The 24,314-nt window shown below is 37.6% G+C and overlaps 1 protein-coding gene across 1 annotated transcript in view; it reads left to right on the top strand.

Annotated features, from left to right (window-relative positions):
• The first annotated feature begins 5,403 nt into the window (after nt 1–5,403).
• The window catches only part of SPR (Sex peptide receptor), a 41,422-nt gene continuing 22,511 nt past the window's right edge, over nt 5,404–24,314 (top strand). The window contains exon 1 of the mRNA XM_068302682.1: nt 5,404–5,760. The gene's annotated coding sequence lies outside the window, so the exon portion shown is untranslated. The remainder of the gene's footprint in view (nt 5,761–24,314) is intronic.

Genomic DNA, 24,314 nt, shown 5'->3' with positions numbered 1-24,314 from the left:
TCATCCGTTTCCTCTGATGCCTTTGCGCCGCCTCGTCTCACTCCTTCTTAAAGATATTGGCACGCACGAACCATAAGCAAATGCAGAATGCTTTCACAAACCACACTTCCCCACACCTCCCCCCTCCCCACCCACCAAGAGCAGCCGCAACGACACGCATAACAATAACCAAGATAAGTAATAGCAAATTGCTCGCATCGTTTCCCTCATCCTTCTCACACTCTCTTTAGAGTCGCATCCCCTTCTCCAGGCCATTTGAACATCTTCTGTGTAGGAATTCCTTGTGGTTGTGGTTGCAATCTTAAGAGTATTTACAACTCTTATGTGAGTGTGTGTGTGTGTGTGTGTGTGGTGTTTCCTAATTACTACCGCTGCGAAAGTCAGTTGGAATTTTCCTGCGTTAATCATGATTTAAGCGATAATCTGCTTCACGCTCTGAGGGCGACGCCATCCATGAGGAATACGTTTGAGAATTAAATGCAAAGTTAAACAAAATCCATTCCGTATTTTTGGGAAAAGCAATCGCCCACTAGACATCTAGTGTGACGCAATAATTGGTCTTCCCGGCTTCCTCCTGATCATAATTTCTAATGGGGTCTCATCGAAATCTCTCTCTCTCTCACTTGCCATCTCGCTACGTGAGCTCCTGGAGTAGTGTAAATCAGATGAATGGCCCACAAAATGCATATTTAATGTATGCAGAATCGAAAAACTTGAAAAGTATAATACGAGATTGTGGAGGTGGGGCGGAGGGAAGCGAAAGGGATTGTGGCATTGGGAATGGCATTTAAAGTAAATACGTTAAATTCAATTTGTAACTTGGGCACACACGCTCACGCACACACAAACACACACACACACACGCCTTAAAAATGGATAAAAGGCTTCCCCCAAATAAAACCCTTCTGTGCCCTCAGCCCTCTCCCCATCGCGATTCAAAGGAAAATGCCAATACTAAAAATACACACATATCGATGTATATCCGCCGTTTCCAACCAATTCCATAACATATGTAGGTAACCTACTACACAGGATATTAAACATCCACATATGTATGTACATACATCTATAGGTAGTGGCGTGTAAACGACGCCTCTAGACTGCAGGAGGAGGGGCTGGGGGAACTGGTGGTGTACACTGATAGAGACAACATGTGAACAACAACAAAGCTATTTACATAGAGGCTGGAATCTTTGAAGCACTTTGTCAAAGCTAAAGCCAAAGCTAAAGCCAAAGCCAAACCCAGCACCAAAGTCAACGGCGGGCGGGTTTGGAGTGCGTGACGTAAAGGGAAACCTGGTTGAAAAGTAGAGCTAAAACAGGTAAGGCACACACTCATACGAAAAAAGAAACAAAAATCCTGAAAGGAAAGGAAAGGAAAGGCAAGAAAACAGCAACAGAAAAACGAATATACATACAGGAAGAAAGGCAAAATAAAATCATTGGAAAAGAATATGCACACGAATATGTGGGAGGTGGGACAAAAAAGGATAGGCCAGGTTGTCTAAGCCAAATATCCAGAGACGTAGGACATAAGGAAACTATTACAACAATCCCAAGCAAAAATTGTTGGATTACGAAGACAATTTTCATATAAGATCAAACCAAATATGAGCTACTTTAAGATCTTTTTACATATGATATACATACATACAAGAGAATGCGTTAAGTGACTTGGTCTATATATCTTTTTGAGTTGGAGAACAAAACTATACAAAATATTTCTTTTGAGTGAGTGTTTCTTATCCATTTCCATCTTTCTGAGACCGGCTTTAGTCCGTTGTTGGCTAATTCAAGGGACTACGCCCCTGATTCTAACCCTTACACACGAACATATAAGGATATTTCTTGTTGCTGGTGTCCTGAGTGAAATTTGAATACCAATATGGTTGACTTCAGGTTTTTTTTTTTTTTTTTTGCGGGGTGTGTGACTTGTTCAGGGGGGTTAACTAAAGACAAGAGGTTGAAATCGGTATGGCTGAATGGTTACACCTCTGGCTTTTAGCTTCATCTTTAGGCATTTTCATCTTCAGGACTGAAAAAAGGAAGAGAAAAAAAGAGACAAGCGGAAGTGCTTATTGAGCACAGTTTGAACGATTGGTCGTTGAGTATAAATTCATCCATAATCCACTTCTGATATCTATATATATATGCATATATAAATCAATCTATACCAGTTGGTAGTAGTTGGTAACTTTGGTTTCTCCTTTATTTTTTGTTTTTGGCTCAATACGTGCTTTAATTGAGTCATCAAATTGAAATTCCAGTCTCACACCTCTTTCAAATGACCAAAAAATCCTTTTTGCACATTTTCGATTTCGGCACAAGAGACATTTTTCTTTCAACGAACTGACAGAGTAGAAATGTTATATAGTTGAGGTTTTGTGTCCTTTGTACCATGTTCGTATGTGTGTGTGTGTGTGTGTGTTCATGGCCAACTGCCAGTTTTCTCATTGCACAAAAATGCAATTGCAGTTGCTGGGGAAAAGCGAAGCGAGAAAAACACAAACTGAAATCTGTTTGAGTTCACAGCATATCGAACTTTAACCTCTCGGCATAAATCAGTTAGGCATGACTTAACTTTCACCTCCCCGTCCCCCTCTCTAGCCAACTCTTATATTTGAATCTTCTTAAGATGCAAACCTTTTTCAAGTATTTTTCATATGTTGCTTTGGAAAATATGTTTACCAACTGATTGGCATATTATTTATTATTTAGGCCTTAATAATGCCACTCAAAAAGTTTCAATTCTATTGCCATGCCATCGTGAGGTATGGGCAGAAAAGGATTATTATAGATTCTCTTTCACTTACAGATACATACATACATTCATATATATGTATAAACACTTTTCGGTGACAAACAGTGGCAGTGGCCATAACCAATTTATGGGAGGGGCCTGATTGATGGGATACTTCTGGGTTAAACGGGTATCCATCTACGGCCATTTTGTTCGATCAAGTCCCAATCGATTATTGTGTCGATGCAATCGAAACTATTGTCAAATTAATCACAATTTCTCAATGATTGTTACCATGTCCCCCACACACATGTCGAGCACTCATCGTTCGTGTCTCTCTCCTGGGTTCATTGGCATGGCTATGCCTCCTCACCTCAATGGCTCGAAGGGCCATGAAGAAGCTCAAGAAGCTGATACTCGTTGAATTTCAAGTGGCCCACACAACTGAAACAAAACCGAGAAAACTGAGTAGACTTCATCTGTACCGAAAAATAAATACCCTTGCAAGGACGAAACTCCAATCAAGCTTACCCCCACAGAATCCGCTACTAAAGTGAAGGAGAGAAACTCTTTTCTTTTGATCAAAGTGAATATAACCTTTTCGTAAGGGTATAAAAACTGAGATGAAATTGAGAACAAAACAGGAAATCAATTTGTATTACATCTAGATGAACAAAGGTAGATAGAAGGGGATGATTGGTCTGGGGTCGGGATGTTTCATATGTGACTGATGCGAATGAAAGGAAAATGTGAGTTTCTAATTGTGGAAACCATAAATAGATTCAATGACAACGACAACGACAATTTATAATCAAATAAAGGTTCAGCAGGAGGTTAAAGCACCCAAAAAAAAAAAAAGAAAAGAATGGAAAAGAAAAGAAAACCTGATATGTGATAAGGAAATTGCATTTATTGTGTGCGTGTGTGTCTTTCCTCTGTGTGTGTGTGTGCGGTGTGTGTACATTTTGGTGGTTTTGTTGAGCCACAACGTCACTCACATCTTTATCCATATATATGTATATACTCATACAGTAAGTACTAAAAGCTAATGACTTTTCCATATTTTTCATTTTGTTCATGCAAAAGTCAATGGCCCAGGGCAGAGAGTTAAGCGAGAAGCCAAGAAATAAAATAAAATCAAAAGCATAAAAAAAGTAGCAACACCAGCAAAAGCAACAACAACAACAACAACAGCAGCAGCAACAATAAGAACAAAGCCCAGAAACCGCGTAAAAGTCATAAAACAAATTTTTGGGTTATGCCCTTCGTTCCATGGCAAAGAGAGAGAGAGAGAGAGAGAGAAGAGGGAGAATGAATGAGTGAGATAGATGGAAAGAGATCATATGAAATTGTTTAAGCTCTTTGCGAATTGTATAAACAAATTCCTTAACCAACAATAAAACAAAAGAAAGAAAAATTCAAATTTTAAAATGCTTTCAAAAAGGATATTTCCGTCAAGAATTTAAAAGAAGTCAGGACTCAGTATTTAAGTAGGTTTTTAAATATTAAATCTATATTAAACGTATTAAATATTGGTTTAAAATCAAATGTTCTTAAGGTTAATAAATACATCATTAGCTTCTTATATCGATAACTTGATTTGAAATTGAAACAGTTTCAGAAATAGTTTAATTAACTATATGAAATTATCAAGAATTTAGTTGAAGTTCGTTTTAATTCAGAGGTGAAAACCATTTGAAACCTGTTTAACGTAATAAAGGAATCAGTTCAAGCCAAGCTAAAGTTTAGCTCACAACTATTTGTCCTTCGCCCTTCGCCCTAGACACTTGCATATAATGACTCTCAGTTCAGTGTAACCAAGGCCATAAACACCTTGTGTGTGTTCCCTCCAAGGCACATGGATTCCAGGAATGGCCTGCTAATAATTAAGTGTAGGCTAAAATAACTTTAGTTCCGGCTTAAATCAAAATTCAAATTGCCCCAACCACTTTCAAATTTGAACAACACTCCGAAGGCAAATAGAACAGAGCATTCATGAGTCTGCAGAAGTATCCCCAAGGAGGTTACTCGGCTTTGTTTCTATAACAAACATTTCGTGGTGATTGAGTGAGGTCCTGGATATGTGCGTAAATTGTTGCGGTAAAGTGTCAAACACCTCGACGAACACGGCGACGCCAAAAACAGCTGAGTGCCCTCTATTCTCCATCCTTGCCAACATCTTGCCACTCTTGCCACAACAGTCAGTCAGCCAGTCAGTCAGCTAGTCAGTCGCAGTCTTGTAGGACTGGCTAAAAGATTAAAACAACAACACCAAAGACAAAAAACATTCAAGTCTCGTTGCTAGCAGGAAAATCGGAAACCAGAAAAGGCCAAGTGTTGGTTGTGAACTGAAAATGGCGCAGACGCAGAATATTTCTTTTGGTTTCTATCCAAAATGCCGACCAACAAAGCTGGGGCAGCTGGATAAAAACGGATACCATTAGAACGGATAGAATCGCTGTGCTGGGAACACTCTCTCTCTTGACTCCCACAATGAAGGGCCCCAAGCAACAACAGCAACGATGTGGAAAAACTTTTTGGTAAGTAAATGCCGAAGACCAAATCATCGAGCATCGAGCAACGAGCAACGGACACGAGTTTTGGACATCATTTCCGAATAAAACCAAAGGAATTTGTTTGTTTTGATTCAGTCGTTGCGGGTTTTTCTAAAAGCGAACACAACTTTGATAATCAAAACTGCAAAAGCCCAAAAAATACAAAATTCAAACTCTGAACTACCATCAAATCATAGATAAACATTTGACGTAGTCAAAACATCTAAACCAAAAACCGGCAAAAACTACTAAACTAAAACACACTAAATACATTTTTTTTTAAAACTCAAAATTGTCCAAAATAAAATTGTCAAAATTTTCTCCACCAAGTAATTTTTTTCTTCTTAAATATTCAAAAATATAATAAAAATATTGGCTGTTAACAATTGAATAGAAAGTGAATTGAAATCAAGTGAGTTTTTCATCAAAGAACAAAAACAATTGAAAACTAAAATCTCAAAGCAGGTAAATTCCAAAGATCATTTTAAAAATATCAAATAGAAATCAGAAAATATGTTGTGTATTTGTTTCAGTGAGATTATTTTAGAATTAAGTTTTCAACATTTTTATAAGCAGTTTTTGAGCGAAAGTGTTTAGAGTGAAATTTCATTTTGAGTTTCTTGTAAAGTTATTTTTACATTTTTGTAAATTTAATGGTTATTATTTTTAAGTCAAGCGTTTAAGGTGTCCAAATAATAACTAAAATTTGAAGATTTATTATATGTATTAACGGATTCTTAAGGATTTTAAGAGGAAAACGTTTTCCCAATGTTTTTTACTCTTATCGTGAATTGACAGGAATCGAAAGGAAAAATTATTTTCCGAAAACCAATTTCGATTTACATAGAAAGTGTGTAGTTCAAAATTCTTCTCGAAAACGTTGGGAAAGTTGGAAATTTTTCATCTCTGGTGTCCTGTTGCATTGATTTTTTCATTATGTTACGAAAAACTGGCGAATCCTTGAGCTAATACTAAGTAGTCTCGGTGTGAAGTGTTGTGCCGGCTAGGATAATGATTTGGCTTAATGAAATTAAGATTTTATTAGCCTTCTATGGCAAAGTTTTGCTTGCTGAAATTACTGAAATAGTTCAAGTTATTAAAACATATACTTTTATGTACATTCTGTTTAATATTTGTTTTCTTCTGGCAATACTCAGAAAATTTGCCTTTTTCTTTACGTGTGTGTGTGTATTTTTGTTGTTTTTGTAGAATCTTTAGGATTGTTTTTCCTTTTAGACAACTTTTTGACGCAGATTTTTGCCCTTAGGGTCCTTTCTTTCAGTCAGTCAACACAAAATAACAACAACAATAACAACGAAACAAGTTAAAACTAAAATAACAAGTAAACAACTAAACAATAAAAACCAAAAAAGACAAGTACTTGCTTTTGAATTTGCTTTTGTTTTTTTTGTTTGTAGGTACTTTTGTCTTTGGGCGCATTTGGCCATTTTAAATTTAGAAAGAAAACTATTTGCAGTAAATTGTTTTTGAATTGCTTTCAAACAACAGGAAATTCAATGATCATTGAGAAAAGTTGTTTGCTGGAATTTCTACAACTATGAAGAGATACATAGCTCAAGAGTTAATCCTGGAATTCAAGGATGCCTGCCTCTTACTGTTCATCATTTAGATAGAGTTGCATTAAGCTTGGAAAATTCAGGAAGCCGAAGTTTAGTCGTGTGACGAGCTCTTTGAAATGTTTTAAGCCAACGCTTTAATTCTCAACTTGTTTTAGCTTTAATCAAAAAGTATGTGATGTCTATGGAAAATTTGCAAGAAGTCTTTGAAAGTATGTCCTATTGTTAGATCGTTATTTTGCTGGATTTCTCTGCTGGTTTTAAGTTTGAAGATATAATTTGGTCATTTAGACCATGACTTATTGCTAGTAAGATGTTATTTCTATTTGATTTAGATCTAATGTGGCACTTCTCAGTTATTTTGCACTTACTTTCCTTTAACGATTCAAGGTGTAAAAGGGGTGAGCCATCATTCACTCCTTCATTCCGTTTAAGCTTCCTGCTTCGCGCTCTTTCAGCCAGTTACTTGCTGTAATTAGTATTTAAATCTTTGTATCTTTAGGGTTTCTTATTTATAGCTACTTACGCCTTCTATCTACTGCCCTATCAGTGTTCAAATATCAATCCGTTTTTAATCCATTAACTGTTTGAACACTCTTTGAGTGCCTTCTATCCCTTTTATACGTCGTTTGCTTTTCATTTCAGTTAATCAACAGGTGAACACAAACACACAAATCGTTTCCTTCTTTATCACCTTCATTTTGCCTTGTTGTTTCCTTTCCTTTGTCAAACAATCTTGTTGCTTTCAGGGATTTTAAAAAATTAATTGAAGATGCCCCCAGAGAAAGAGAGAGAGAGAGAGAAAAACCAAAGAAAAATATAATAAAAATCTTGTTAAACCTTTCAGCAAGAAAACTCGCAAAGCCATGAAGAATCATTAGAAATCATGATTAGCAGTAGGAGCAGCCACAGGTGCCACATTAACACAGGGTAGTCCCAAAAGACAGAACAAAGAAGAAACAGAAACAGCAACAGAAACCGAGTCGAGTCGAGTCGACTACAAATTCCAAGTGACCGCAGAACTGGCCAAACAACGACCAAAAGTTATGACTGTGAGGGGATTTCATCTTAATGTTTTTCTTTCAATAATTTGCGCATGAAACTCAAACCCAAAGCGGAACAAGGGTCGGGCCATTGAGGGGTCGAGAGACTCCGGGTCGCAGGTTGAGGGTCAGACGAGCGCAAGGTCATCATACAAGCAACAACAAAAAAACAGAAAAAGAGCACAAAAAATGTGCTAAAGGGTTTTCCTCCTTTTATTTTGTTCTTTTTTTTTTTTTTGGTTTGACCACATTTTTTTGTTTTTTTGTTGGGTTTTTTTTCTCATCATTTTCTTTCCCTTTTTTTGACTTTTCGATTTGTTGTTGTTGTTGTTGTTGGCACTTGCTTTGTGCTTGTTGCATTTGCTTTCATTTTCTTGTGCCATTTTAAATGGTTACTCGCCCGAGTATGGGGCAAGCGGTTTAACTGTAATCCACCGAAATACCGTTGGGTGTGTGTGTGTTTGTGTGTTTGAGTGTGTAATGAAAATAATCTTTATAGATTCCGAATGCCACAATTCAGTTGGATTGACATTTTCTGCTGTTCGTTGTTCTGCGATTAAATTTTCCAACATTTTCCTTTCCACTCGTAACCTCTCTCCCTCTCCCTCTCTCTCTCTCTCTCTCTCTCTCCCCACTGCACATCTTTTCATTTGCCTAATTACTTTTGCACTTGCCGCTTAAGTGCATTAACAATAACTTTAATAGGTTTTTTCCTACACTTTTGCTTCTGTCGCTATCTCGGTCTCGGGTTATCCTCCTTCTCTAGTTCGCTTTCCTTCTCCTTCCTTGTCTCTGTGTCTGTTTCTGCTTCTGTCTTGTGTCCTGTGATAATTGCTTGTCACTTTGTCACTTTCAATCTGACTTTGATTTGGATTCCGAATGGCGAAAAGAACTGGAAAAATTAGTATATTGCTTCCTTCTTCTTATAAGAAATCGCCAGATTGAATAGATATAACTTGTTTGTTTAATAAAAAATACCAAACACACTCACAAGCAACCGATCAACACACACACACATTTGCATAAATCATACATATCTAAGACATATAGTATCCGATTACTTAAAGTTAAACAAAAGACATTTGGCCTTGAAGTAATGTGATATGCCTTCATTCTAGGACACACACACACACACAGAGAGAGAGAGGAAGAGAGAGAAAGCACAATGCAAAAAATGGGAAAATGTTGTAATTTTAATGATTTTTCTTGGACAGAGGTTAGACGAAAGTTTTCCAAGTGTTGGAAGAGGCCGCCGCCCATGGGCTTTGTCAATATTTGGCATAACTCTAACGTTTGCTCATACAAACACACACACACACACACACAAGTAAGGAAGGCGCAAAGAGGATAGGACAGAGAGAGAGTGAGATTGGGAGATTGGGAGGTTGGAGTAAGACGATGCTATGCAAACGATGATGCGATGATTCTCTATGGCCAAAAATGAATTATGTTAAATCGACAACATATTGAATTTAGATTTAGTGTCGCCAAAAAAAAGACAGAAACGAAATACAAAAAGGAAAAACACACACAAGCAAAACCCCAAAAAGTGAACCGACAACCGAAACCCAATGAAGAGAGAAGCGCGTGCACACAGCGCGATTTTCTGGTAGGGCACCCAGGAGATGGCACAATGTGGCATCGGCGTAGGCGTTGGAGGTCCTTGTAAAAGCAAATGTAAACAACAACGACGAGCATAAGTTTAAGTTGAATGGAGAGTGGGAATGACCCAGTCTCTGTCTCTCTCTCTGTCTCTGTCTCTGTCCATGGATGAGCAGCCTCCTTGCCGGGTTCCCTGTCAAGTTCATTGGCAGTGGGCGAAAAACGAGGAGTATTCCAATAACAAAAGGGCTTAAATACAATAAAAAAAAAGTAATAATAATCTCTGACACTAAGCATAGTCATATTACTTACTTCTGCTCACTATTCAATTAGCAACTGATTATCTAAAAGCTTTTTAATCTAGCATAAATATTAATTCATTAATATTATAAATCGCAGACGTGCAAAATAATGATTACATTGACAAACCAATATTGCAAGTATTTATTTTATATTGTAGTTTCTCTCTCTCTCTCTCTCTCTCTCTCTCTCTTGGTTTAATGACCTAAGCAAAGGCAATACGTGATCTTCTTAGGAAGGTTGTCCTGTTAATCTGCAACTGGTGCTTTGGATTTCTTCTATTTAAGGATTTTCTTCTAATTTTGTACAATTACTTTTCAATTATTTTAATGCAAAAGTTTTTAAATCGCTTTCTCTTATCTTTGTTATTCTTAAACTTACAAACTAATAACCAACAACAATCGGTCTGTACTTTTATTACTTTGCATTACAATCGAATTTGAAATACTTTTAATCAAAGTGAACATTTAATTCAATTTAAGTCTTAAATACATCCTCAAATCAGAATTGTTGTTAAGGGGAAAGTATTACAAATGCTTTAGCTAAAACAAGACCAAGTATAACTATCATAGTTTTACCTATAGGTATATATTATTATAATTGAAAGTTTTAGAAGATATTTTTATAAAATCTCTTAAGAAGTCTCCAATTACTATAATGTTTACAGCAAAACTCATACAAATTAAAAATGAATGAAATAATGACTAATTAAATGCTTCTTACCAAAGAAAAAACAGAGGAAAAGAGAGATGAAGACAAAGTGAGCTCAGGTTCAAATTTGAAAGATTTCTTTGTTTCCTCTCGTCTCTCGAGACGACACGAACAATGAGAATGATTTTGCGACTGGCAACTTGCCAGTCATCATACATACATACATACATATATGAGTGGGTAGGATGGTACCTCAGACCCCAAACCCAGACCCAAGAACAAAAAAAAGGGCAGGTCCTGCTTTTATACTTGCGGTTTGTTTTCTGCCGCAACAAGTTCGCTTTGCTTTGGTAGCAGCTGGCACTTGGTATGTCCTGTATGGGTCCTAGAAGGCTAGCTTGCCATTTTTTGGGTTTCGGGTTTGTTTGTTCTTGTTTTATGCTCTTCGTTTTATTTTTTTTTTGAGTTATTCACATGAAATTTTAATTGCTAAGGTCCATAGAATATTTGATGGATACCAGCAATTTAATTAATTATTGAAAGCAACAAATGAAATATTGTTCATTCAACAACAACAAATATATACCATCAGTATCATCAGTAGCAATAGCAATAAAATTTGCATTACTTTATCTACTTATGCATGTACATATATATACATATATATAAATTTGTATGTATGTATAACAGAGATGATGATGATTCTGTTTAGCTCTCCTCTGGTTGTTTGTTGTTTTGCATAATTAACACCTCATTAAACAATTATGCGCATTAGGTCTTTCTACATTGAATCGATATTTCATAATTTAGACAGTATTTGTTAAACAAATTAAGTGAAAAGGCAATTCAATTGCATTTAATAACTGACAGCTTTCCAAAATCATTGCTTGTCATTCAATTCCATTTTGTTCTTTGAACTTTTGAGAACAGATCGGGTTATTGGGGTCTATAGAAATGATCTTGGTCGTGCTCTAACTTTTGACCTCATGTCTATATGTTTATAACCATATACTTGCTGTATATTGAGTACATTAATTGAATCGTAAATACAATCAAATTAATTAATCGACATGTAAAAGGGGATTTTTTTGCTTCCATTTCGCGCTTTGGTCTGGTGTTTTAATCAATCAATTTGTGTGTGTGTGTGTATTTTTTTATATTTTAATCAATTTATTTTAATCAAATTTATTGATTATATGGCCAACTAAATGTGCCAACATATCTCCTCTCTCTCTCTCTCACTCTCTCTACCTGCGTGCTATATAGATATACATACGTCAGAATGTATGCTTACCCGATCTCTTTGACGCCAGCACAACAGCATACAGCAACAACAACAACAACAACAACTATTCCATTGAAAAGGCTCAACAAAAACAAAAAGAAAAAAAGTGCCAACGCCAAATCAAATATAATAAAGTGCTTGCTTTTGGGTTTTCCTACAAATACCCTATCATACGACACACACACACACACACACACTTAGACCCGCCTATGCCCAATTCGGTTGAATTCAACCCAATTCAATCCTCACTTTTCTTTTGGCCCCATTGCTCTCTCACACTCACCATGGCTTTTATCGAACAACTTTATCGAACAGCAGCCGCTGCCGCCATTTCGTCACCTAAAAATTGTCAATAATTTTTGGTGCTTTTGTTCTTCCACTTCCACGCCTACCGTTTGTTTGCCCATAGCCCTTTTTGATTATTACAATGTAGGGCCATTTGTGGTGTGATGGGGGGGAGGGTGTAGAGAGCACATGTTTTTATTCTCCTCTTGTGGTTGTGATTTAGTTGGCAAATGAAGAGCAATGGGAATGGGAATGGAGAGGATCCTTAAAGTTTAATGCTGATTCATGAGTTTACCTCATCTGAATAACCTGAATTGAAATTAATTGTCTACGAGAGTAATTCTATCTCTCTCAGTTTCTCTCCCTCTCTTTGTCTAAATGAAACCTATTAAATTCTACACATTGTTTAGCCTCGTGGCAACTAAATTTCAGTCTTGGCATTTCGACTTCTTTGATGGCTGCTTGTCAATGCTTTTTGTGATTTATTGTTACATATGAGTATGTACATGTGTACATACTTATGTAGCATACATACATATGTATATGCTTTTGAATTCATGTGACTGTGATTTCTGTTGTTTTGTGTGATTTATGCTTTCCCGCAAACTTAGCTTCTCTTCTGTATCTCCTGTGTTTACTCATAAATTTCAATTTTGTGTTTATTGACAACAACACACAATTCAATTGACAGCTGAGCTATTTTGTCTTGTCCTCCAGTTTGTCCCTTTTGTCCCAACTGTGTCCCATCTGTGCTCTTGTTGGTTGCTTGCTTGTGTCATGTTTTTAACTTAAATAAGGAACTTGGAGGAAAAACATAGTTTTTACTGCCAAAAAGAGCTAAAGCTGTTAACATCAACCATATCTAAGTAGTTGAGAAGAGATTTGCTGACTGTGTGTGAACTGACAACCAAGCCAGCCTAACCCAGGCAGGCTCCCTATCTCTTGCTTGTGCTGCTGCTGCTAACACTTTTTCAGCCACCAGTCACACTTACCGCTGAGGCCATCAAGTGTTGTCCTTTGCTTTAGTTTCAGTTTCAGTTTCTTCTTTATCTTTTTTTTTCTTATAATGTTTTTCGTTTCTGTTCTTAGCAACTTGGCACACATGACGTATGCGTAACATTTTGCAGCAAACACACTTTCTGAGCATAGAGACTTAGTAAATGGGTATATTTGGCTTAGGTGAATCAAGTAAAACGCATCCAAAGACTCAAAATGGTAAATGAACTCTCTCTCTCTGTCTCTTAAATCAGTTGGTATCACTGGGCGTATGCGTAATATTTCTATGAAATTGCATTCGCAATGGTTTTTAATGGTTTTAATCTAAAGAAAAAATATTGTGTAAAGGGTATTTCGAATTCGTTTGCACTGACATTCTCTTGTGCTCTTCTTCTCTGGTTTATTTTTTCTGCTGCTGCTGCTGCTGCTGAAAGTTAACTTGGCTTACATGCTTTTTGTGGGCTAATGCTAGTTTAAGTGCATAACATCTGCTGGGACTGCCAACTTGTTTTATGAAAAAGTTGAAAACCATCTTGAAAAATATCACATAAAAATTCTCAAATGACTAAATTTTCTGTAATATATTTTCGCTGAATAAACTAAGTACCCACATACATATATAAAAGATAGATACTAAACGAAGAATATATATATATATATATAACAGAAGATTGCAAAATGTCGTACAGAATTTAAGAGCTCAAGTCCACAACTTTCTACTATTTACTCTTTACCAAGTCCAAGTCTCTATTTTATCCACTTTTTGCCACTTTTCGCCCTGTTTAACAGTTTTGTGTTGTGTTGCTCATTAAAAACTGCTACTAAAAGAGGCCAGAGACAGAAAGTGTGTGTGAGAGAGAGAGAGAGAGAGAGAGAGAGAGAGTGAGTGGTGGGAGGAAGAGAGGGGAGTACCAAGATGAAATACCGAGCCTGAGCTTAGATAAACATAAAGCTTTCTCTATATAAACCTTATATAACTAGGCAACTGGCTGTGTCTGTGTGGAAGGCGTGGCTTAGTGGTTTTTATGTATCCTCCCACCTCCTAAAGACCCCTCTTACCTCATACACCAGTGGTGTCTTCAGGGGTAGAGCGGGAAGGGATAACACTGAGCGCTTGTTGGTGTTGCTGCACTTTTAATTTGTTTTAATCAACTTGCCTCAAAGTTATTAATTTGCCCACAGGACCAAGGTGAACGGGGCGAGTAATAAAGGAGAGAAAAAAAACTTTTGGTCAAGTTGTTGGTATTGTTCTTGTTTCAACAAAACTTGTCTTTGGCCCACAGAGATTCACAGAATTCATGTGAGGCCTAAATTTAAGAAAATCCTCTTTAATGCCAAAGATTTCTTTATTGGATTGCGACTGGAAAGTTTTCATAATGAAGTAACAGAAACGGAAACCAGGAACACAATACAACAACAAAAAATGCTTTAAAAAGCCACAAAAATATCAGCAACAACAACAACAACAATAATAATATGTTGTAGAAAACATTATTTACATTTACATTTTGTGGGTTGGCCAGAGAAAACAAACAAGCGAAAATAAGTTCGAGACTCAGCAGCAACACCAGAAGCCCTAAACTAAAAGAAAATGTTACCTAAGCAAACGAAATTAAATATGTATGAAAACTAACAACAAAATCAACAACAAATTGCCCCCACCCCCTTCCCACAGACGTGAATTTTATGGCAACGTGGTTAGTTTTGGCCATGTTGAAGTTGTGGCAAATTGTAAGCAATTAACTATTAATTATCAATGGCATTTCGTGAAAAAAGCGAAAGCGAAACGAACCCAATAATTTCCACTTTGAGATGAGTAAACAAAAAAACTTATAAATAACAATATCATTTTGGCGAGGGCAAGTCAAAACATTTAAAAGCATTTTCTTCAACTCCATTTCCTTGCATATATTTGAAAACTTTATATTGAATACTTCCGAATGGACTTTAAGTGCACTTAAAGGCAGAAAACCAATTGATCGATATTTGTTATAAAATATGTAAATTTAGTTAGCAAATGTTTTGGCTAACCTCTTCGAGGGAGATAACTGGTGAGACTCATTTGTTGTTGTTGTCTCCTAATATAAGAATATTATATTGTAACAAGCGAACAGCAGCAGGCACATACGCATATGCAAGAGCTTTTGTCTCATACAAATACAGAGACACAGACAGAGGCAGCTGCCTGGAGGACAGCCTTGACTGTGATTTGATTCTGAGACAAAGAGAGACAGATGGAGAACGAGAGAGAGAGAGAGAGAGAGAGAGATGCCGTTGCTGAATGTCAGCTTCAATTTAGCCAAAGCACTAGGCAGCTGTCCCATTTAGCCCATTCCCATTCACTTTTCCAGCATTCTTCATTCTTCTCTTCATCTCGTAACATTCGCACACATTGTCTGCCTCTGATTATTGTTGCTTTTATTGTAATTGAGCGGCATTTGTTACGCAGCCAGAGAAACTAACAGAGAATGAGAGAGAACGATGAATGTCTGTCAAGTTAGCATTTGAATCTGACTCCAAATCCGAATCCAAATCCAAATCCGTATCCCAGTCTGAGAATAATGTCACGTCACATCAAGTAAACAGCAAGAAAATGAAAGTTTCCTACGCGTAACCCTATGAAAACACCTTGTTGAACTAGACAGATGAAATGAAATTGGCATAAAAGATTAAGATGGACCAACAGGTAAATGGAACAAAATCCATTTCGTATTAGTTAATTAAATGTTTCACTTGTTGATTGATTCAGGTGCAAGTAGTTGAAGTCAAGTGCAAGTGTCTTTCTTTTCATTTAGAGAAGATTTCATTTGGCCTTGGTATTCAGTTTTCATTTTATTAAGTATACGCAATGTGGCCATGATGCTGTCAGTGTGTCTTCATAATTTATAGCACTTTTATAACATTTTTGCTCAACTTTTTTTTTTTCTCTGTTTCTTTTCTTTATTTTTATATATTTCTTTTTTGTTTTTTGTTGTATTTTATTTTGTTTTGTTGTATGTCCCGGCCATTTGCCATAAAAACAAAACAATATGAAAATTCTCTTGAAATATTATTATATTTTTATATTATTTTGTTGCTGTATGTAAGTATTTTGTGTTGTTGTTGTAGCTTTGTTTCTTTGTTTGTTGTTTTGTTTGGGACCTGAGATTTGCATTTGCCAGGGACGACTCTGACTAACTTTTCTTTATTCGCCACTCAAATTCAAGATTCTGGCATAAAAATTAATGAACTTCAAAAAAAAAAAAACAGAAGAGATGTAAGTGGGTAGGGAAGAAATGGCCACGGGTGGACACATGGGAGTAGTGGGAAGGGGCGGTGGGGTGATGAAACAAAATCACAGATGCTTGTCTTGTTGCTCTCACAGATGAGCTCGGGAATTACGCTAATACGAGTCCCACAATAAAATACTTACACTCTAACATAAAGGAAGGAAAACCGGGAAATAGGAGAAGAACAGAACCAAGAATGAAGAAAAGGAAAATGCTCATGAAAAACAATTGAGAGGAAACGTTCTTTCGTTCGAGAGGGCAACGGTTGGCAGGATGCAAAGGGCAAAGGGAGACGAGACGATGATTCCTGCAAGGCAAACCATGTGAAAAATGAACCACATTTTGTGCAAGCGGCGAGAGTTAGAAATGAAAGTTTGTTAAATGTGGCATGCTGCTGTTGCTGTTGCCCCTTTTTCCCCACACTTTGGCTTACTGGCTCTCGAACTGGAACTGCAACTGGAACTTGGAGTGCAATTGCATCCTGCATCCTGCATCATCCAGTGCCAAGCCACTTAAGTGGCAACAAAAGGTCATTCAAGCTGATTGCGAGCACACGATAGGACCGACAGGGACGTTAAGGACTTGAAACCTTAAGGCAAGCGCTCAAAGGTATGCTATACTATATTCTCTCCCCGTGTATCTGTGTGGGTGTTTCACCCTAACTAGATGGGGGAAGTGATATTGTGTAAAAGTTGCTAATAAAATGCACACAATATATTTAATGAAACTTATCGAAATTGCTAACATATGTCAATCAATTTTCAGTTCACTATCGACTTTCCATTTTCCACTTTAGCCCACTCCTTAGCCCTTTTATTTGCTAGATTGAAAGGGGTTCTTCTATCCTTTCCTTGCTCCTTGCTCCTCCTTCCTTGCGAAGCCAAAACAAACTTTTTTCCGGTAGCATATTTTAATGAGTTCTATAACCATAGATGTTGTTGCCCCTTTTTTTTCCTGTTTGGTTTTGTTGTTTTTTGGTTGTAGTAGTTATTGTTGTTGTTTGTTTAAGCCTGCCCTAAGGGTATTGTTGTTCCTTGCTGTTGTTGCTCTTGTTATTGCTGATGGTGTCAGCACTTTTACGCTCTACTTGTTTTTCCCCTTTCCTTTTCTCCTCAGTGGTTTTTTTTTTTCGGTAAGACAAGATGAAGGGGGCTAAAATTTACATATTCCTCCAGCTAGACAATTTAGCTTGAATTGGTTCATACTATGTATGTATGTATGTATGCATGTATATGTGTATATAGTAGTGGGTATAACACCAAAAACCATTAAATAGACAAGGTCGCTAATGGGGCAATAAACCAACAAAACGCCCAGCCGAATTTGTTGAGTCTTGTTAAACGAAATTGATTTCAACAACAAAGAAGAATATGTCATCAGAAATGCGGAAAAAGCTAACAAAGGTTGTCGCACTTCTATATAACTCTTCATTAACCCTTTGCCATGAATGATAGAGAGTTTGAGAAGGATAGAGAAAAGTTATATGATCAGCCGAGTTTATCTTTTCAAAGTTATCAATTTCACTTGCAGATTTAATTCAGAAATCTCTGGCCCAAGTACATATGAATCCAGGTCTTTGAAATTGATTTAATCTTTAACCAAATTGCAACAATAATAATAATATTTATTTAATTATTTATTACTTTTCAAAGAGTTTTTGTGTATTTGTAATCAAATGCTTTTCAAAGTTATTCTATTTTGTTTTTTGATTTGTGGCAATTGAAATTGTGGTTTTCCATTAACAAAATAAACGTTATTATATTTATGTATATATAAAGCATACATAGGTATGCATGTGTATGTATGTGTGTGTTTGTGGGCATATGTTATTGCAAAGGGGCGTGCCGTTGCCATTGGCAGAAGCAACTGCGACCAACCACGCCCAACAACTTAATCAAAAGTGACGCAAAAATTGGACGCCAAAAAGGGGAGAAGGCGAAAAGAAAACAAAAACAAAAAAACAAATGCCCAAGTGGCCATGACAGTTAACACCTTGGGGACCCCATCACCTCCATATACCATCTACCTCTCTCTCCTCCTTTCTTTCTCTCCGCTCTGCTCGCTCTTCTTTTTTGGCTCCCTATTGAGGCATCTCATTTATCAAGTGGCAAACAAACAAGAGCCCATTCCTATTATTATTGGGCATTATTGCAAAATAAACGATAGGCCCATCAGGGGTAAAGGTGGGGTGAGGGGGCGGAGAGAGATATTTATATGTAAGAACAAAGGGGATTGTGGTAGAGCGAACAGATACAAATTGCTCAATTCAAAAATACGTGTGTGTGTGTGTTTGTTGTGCTTGTCCCCGCATTTTGGTAGCTGTCACATTTGCCACGCCCCGCCCTTTGCCACCCATTCATTTAGTTTCATTCTGCTTACCTATAGGACATTTTAATGTATTGTAAGAAAATAAAAGATGAATCAAATGCGAACAAAATCAAGTGCCCCTCCCCCCTACACAGATCCCTGTAAATACATACATATGTATATATATATATATCCTTTGTCCTGGACATCTAAATATGAATAAAACGAAAATGTTGTATGCTGCTTTTATACCACTTTTCGCATTAAGTTGCGACCCCATGCCCTTTGCCCCCCATGCGAGACCTGGCTACCATTGTTGCATCAATTTGGGACGTTCGTTTAACAAAGGGTCCAAAACGTTTACCTTTTTGTGTGTGCGTGTGTGCGTGTGTGTGTGTGTGTCTAGAGTGTGAGGGGAAAACATTAGCAACAAATATTTCAGATATTTAAGGGTCAGACACTCTATTATTTAACTTAGCATATTTGTAAATCATTCAATTATAATTTAAACAAATTCCCATAAACAAATCCAAAAATGGCTAACTAAACTATTCGATAGTTTCAAACTTTTATTAGATAGAGTCATTCATTTCTGATTATTATGCTAAAAATCATTTTTGTTAGCACGAAATTCCCTCGTTTAAGTAATAAACAAAATCAGGAATTTCAATATCACATTGTGTATAGACTATCAAGCGATTCCAGCGACTTTTTTTTGGTCTCGAGGGTATTAAAAAGGAGATGAGAAAGCAGCAAGAAACTGATTTTCCTTTCCCTGGGTCATGCATATGCATATGTCTGAGTGTGTGTGTGTGAGTCCCAAGCACTGACCAAAGGAAGTATCGCCCCAGAACCCCCACACCTCCCTCCTTAGACTCTCATTCCGGTTGGGGTTTACATATATATTGTGTCTTCTTATTTTTCTGTTTTTTTTTTTCTTCTTTCTTCCTTTTGTATGTTTGATTTTATTTTATTTCATTTTATTTTTGCTCTGCTCGTTCAAGACTCGTTTAGACATCGTTTTGTCATTTTCTCTGTATGTGTGTGTCGGTGTGTGTGTGTGTGTGTGTGTCAAACCCTTTTCAAATGGAACACAAAAAGAAGTCTGGAACCTAAATTTTCTGCTCGTTTTGCAGACGACGACGAAATAAAATTGTATTATTAACACATTTTAACACGGGGACGACAAGGCTGTGTGTGTGTGTGCATTGAGAACCAATTGGAGGGACGGGAACAAAAAGGATAAATGGTGGTGGAGGGTTGCTCTAACAAAATGGCCAAAGTAATGTTTGGTCAAACGTGGCTAATATGGGTCAGCCGAGAATCCTGCAAAGAATCCTTTCATACAAATTTGTTTACTTGTGACAGGCATCAAATCAAATTTGAATCTCTCCTTGGCATTCCTCTTTCCCTCGAACCTTCACCTACCCGTTTCTTCCCTCCCCTTCGATGTCTGCCTTTTGCTGTGTGAAATGAATTGAAATGTTAGTTGAAGTCGAAATTGAAATTTCACAAAAATTAGTCAACAATTCTGACTGTTGCAACTTTGGAATAGTTCGATCAACACTTTTCACTTGACAGCTAGAGAGATGGATGGCCAAAATGGATGAGCAAATGGATGCATGGATGATGAGCTAGGCTCTGCATAGATGACACAAAAGATGGTGGTGGTCTGGGAGATGGAGGGGTAGGGAGTTGGGGGGTTTTTTTTTTGTGGATAGATAGGCGGATGGGTACGAACATGTCAGTGTCAGTGTCAGTGTCAGTGTCAAAGACAGAGAATTTCCTTTGGCTTCATTTCGCTTCGCTTCGTTGCACTGGCTTTTTGGCAACACCAAAGCGAAGGGGCAACAATTGGGGCGTGGCTGGGTCCAACAACAACAGCAACAACAGCAACAAACAAGACAAGTTTTCGTTTGGCCAAGTTGACTCTGAATTTTGTTCATTTTTTGTGTTTTTTTTTCTCTGTTCTTTTTTTATTTTTCTTCGTTGCATGTTCTCACCCATTGACCCTAATTTCGTTTACAGAATTTATGGCCATTTAAGAGTCGAGTAGCCCCTTTTACAATGCCTGGGCTTAAAGGGCGGGGGGAGGGGCTTGCCTCTTGTAGCAATTAGCAGCAGCAGCAGCACCCAAAATAAAATGAGAAAAAAATATTTTTTATGTATTTGTTCTTTTACGCCAAAAATTTTCAAGTAACTTGTGAAGAAAAAGACATTAGTCATTTTGGTCGTTAGTCATTATGCAAAGATCTTACATCCAAGAACCCAAGAAAATACATGTACATATGTATATATAGTTTTTGGCAAGGTTTATGGCTTATTTGATTTAAATATCAATTAGAGATGTTGCCCAGAAATCTCTTATCAGCTGACATACAGGCCTCGGACCAAGGACCAGGTCCATGATATATGTGTTCAAGAACAACTAATAGCCATAATATAGTATGTCTGGCTAATTGCCAAAATGGTCCCATCCCTGCCTACAAGACATACATAGTTAATGTTGAAACCAAATTAGGGACTTACATAAGTGATGAATGTCGCAATTGCAATCAGGAGCGGTTCAGTAGCTGGATAAGTACATAAATATGCCAAAACGCCTTAAAAAGTGTAGAGTAGACAAAGGATTGTATGCATGATTGAATGCTCCCAGAAGTATGCAATGGATATCTTATATTTTTTAATATTTTGCTGTACTTAAACTGATTCTCAACTGTCCCTGTAGGGCAATGTTAGTTGAATTCAATTGGCTTGCTTTGCATTCCACTAGACCAAATTCAATTGCACTTAAAGTGGAATCAGAAATAACTATATATACATTTTTGTATAGGGCCAACATAGAACAATAGAATGGAGTGAAAATAGAAGAAGATTAACTAAATGCTCATTGATTGGTGTTGTTGCAGTGATTCTTCTTTCTCTCTTACTCTCTCTCTCTCTCTCTCTCTGTGTGTGTGTGTCTCTGTTTCTATTTCTATTTTGTTGTTGCTATTGCTGGTCAATCGTAAATCTTGAGCTTGTATCTTGATTGGCACTTTGAATGCCACTTTGCTTGTCTTCTTCAAGCAATTCAAAGTGAACTGACTGACTAGGGGCAGGGTTAGAAAGGCACGAGCATTGGTCAGTGGTTTGAGAGGGGCCTGGGGGGCACGAGGACAATTCTGGACAATGAACGAACGGCATGACCTTCTTCTTCTTCATCTTCCTCGGCTCCTGCTTTCAGCTGCTTGATGATGATAATATTCCAAGAGTTGTTCTTGCTGGCTGATGAGAGTCCCGTTTTTCGATTTTAAAATGCGTTAACAAACAAGTGACAACAACAACAACAACGAAAACAGCAACAAATTGATGTTTAACACGCGCCAGTCTGGCCAAAAGATTTTCGACCGAGAACATATTTATTTTGTTTTTTTTTTTTTGGTTTGACTCTTGCTTTTTAGTGGCGTTGGTCGACACAGTTGAAAGTTGAGACTTGAGAAGAAGAGAAAGGATTGCACTGGGACACTGCTCGCGCGTATTCAATTAGACATAAAGAGGCTGAGATAAAGATGGTCCCGTTCATTTTTTCAGTTCAGTTTTACGACTCACCCCGGGGAAGACACATAAGACACATGTATGACATATGTAAGCCGCATCCCATCACGAACAACTTTTTATCCAAAATATAGTCAATAAACTTTCATCCTAAGAAATGTTATTGTTGCTGCCATTAAAAGTAACGACCATAGACAGTAGTTGTAAGTGGTAAGTGGTAAGTTCTTGCAGTGAACTTTTCTGTTAACACATCATAAGTCACAGTACAAGTCGCACACAATACTTCACTTTGTTTGTTTGACTTTACTATGTAGCAATTTAAAAATAAAAGAAACATTTCTTGCCACAATACAATGCAATCTGTGGCAACATTAAAAATACAATTTGTGAAACATAAATCCAAAGCAAACAAAAACGGAAGTCGTTAAAACGCTTGAGAGATCCTTTACTTAATCTCACTGGCAGTATAATGCCAAGAATGATGAGAGGATTCCTAGTTGAATACACATATCATCATGGAGATGGGCATAAAGGCTATACAGGACATCCAGTTGAACTTCTCTGTGATGAAGTCACATGAGACACTAAAAAATTTTGCATCATGGTGTGATCAACAAGGACTTTGACTTTAGTTTCAAGGCAAGAGCGACACAAACTAAGCATGATTAAACGAAAATCTCCTCTACTAAGCAAGAAACTCACTGATAGATACAATATTTTGAAATTGGCCTAACATTTGTTTTAATATGCGGATTTGCATATTTCCCCATTGCCATCGAACTAAACATAGTGCAGAACTGTTGAAAATTTTGATGAACTGGCAATCAGTTCTGACTACGACTTTCCTTCCTTCCTTCCTTCCTTTCGTTCTACCCCTACGTCAGTTGCCATGCCTCCATTCTTTAGACCTTTGTGCGCTATTTACCTAACAAAAGTTTACAACAATTATCACAGTTTTGCCACAAAACACCCCGTTAGTAGGTGTGTGTGTGTGTGTGGAGTGAGGAAGGGAGCAGGGGGACACGTTTGAGTAAATGAATGAATGGCAAAGGATGTGATGAGTTTGATGTTTTTGCCACTTTTTGAGACTGATGAATTTGCCTCCGGAACGTGCTGAAAGTGAGAGGCAGAAGTAGGCAGAAGGATGGCTTGTGGGAATGGAAAGTGAAGGAATGACTAACTAACAACTATTAACTTTTTAATGCAAAACTTTTTCATATGTGTGTGTGCGTGTGTGTGTGTGGTGGGGAGGGGGGAGAGAGACCACAAAACAATGGCCAAGCAATGGAAATTATCTACAATAGTTGCAAATACATGGGTAGAGAACGGGCAGCGGCGATTGGTGTTGGATTCCCGCCTGAGTTGTCTATGATTTATAGCTGTAATTAAAATCTATGCCTGTGTGTATGTGAGGGTGAGTGTGATTGTGTGTGTGTGTGGGGAGTGGGGACTGGAAATGGGAGAGTTTTATTCAAAATAAGCCGTTAAGACTTCTGTCAAAACGCATAAAAGACACATCAGAAACCATGTAAGGACTAACAGACGAGAAAATGGGTGATGCTTACAGGAAAGCGGGGACTGGCTTAGGTTAACAGATTTGTGCTTGGTTTGGTGTGAGACGAATCCGGCAGGAGCAAAGCTTTAAGCAGCAGCCCAAGAAATCCTTTTATGCCGGAATTTAATTAAAGCAAATCTCACTAAACACACAACGAGCAAGCGGCCGACAGCCACTGAAACAGTAACTGAAACTGAACCACTGAGCCCAATCACATGGGAATGAAAGAGACTGCACGAGTTAATCCTAAAAATGGTAGAGAGCGGAAGGAGGGTATTACAGACAAGGTCCTATGCAATATTGCCATTGTTATTGTTTTTGGCCTTTGAACAAACATTGGTTCATCTCCATCTCGAGCTTTCGAGCCACCCCTTGCTCGCCACTCTTTCCATTCCTGGGTAGCCCTTTTCCAACAAACAATTGCCTTCTGCTCTTGCATCCGCACCCTTCGCGCTCTTCCAATCCCGATCCAATCCCCCCATATGTTTTTTGGCTTGGTCAAGGGGAATTGCCCATAGCCGCCGCCCCATATGCCTCATCCCTTATGGACGACGCTATCTTTGGCATACAGCAGCCGCCTGCATATTTGTTGCCAACAACAAAAACAAAAAG

The sequence above is a fragment of the Drosophila tropicalis genome, unplaced genomic scaffold (assembly GCF_018151085.1).
Source record: "Drosophila tropicalis isolate 14030-0801.00 unplaced genomic scaffold, ASM1815108v1 contig_158, whole genome shotgun sequence".
NCBI lineage: Eukaryota > Metazoa > Arthropoda > Insecta > Diptera > Drosophilidae > Drosophila > Drosophila tropicalis.
Note: the sequence above shows the minus strand (reverse complement) of the source record. Positions and strands in the feature narration are given on the sequence as shown.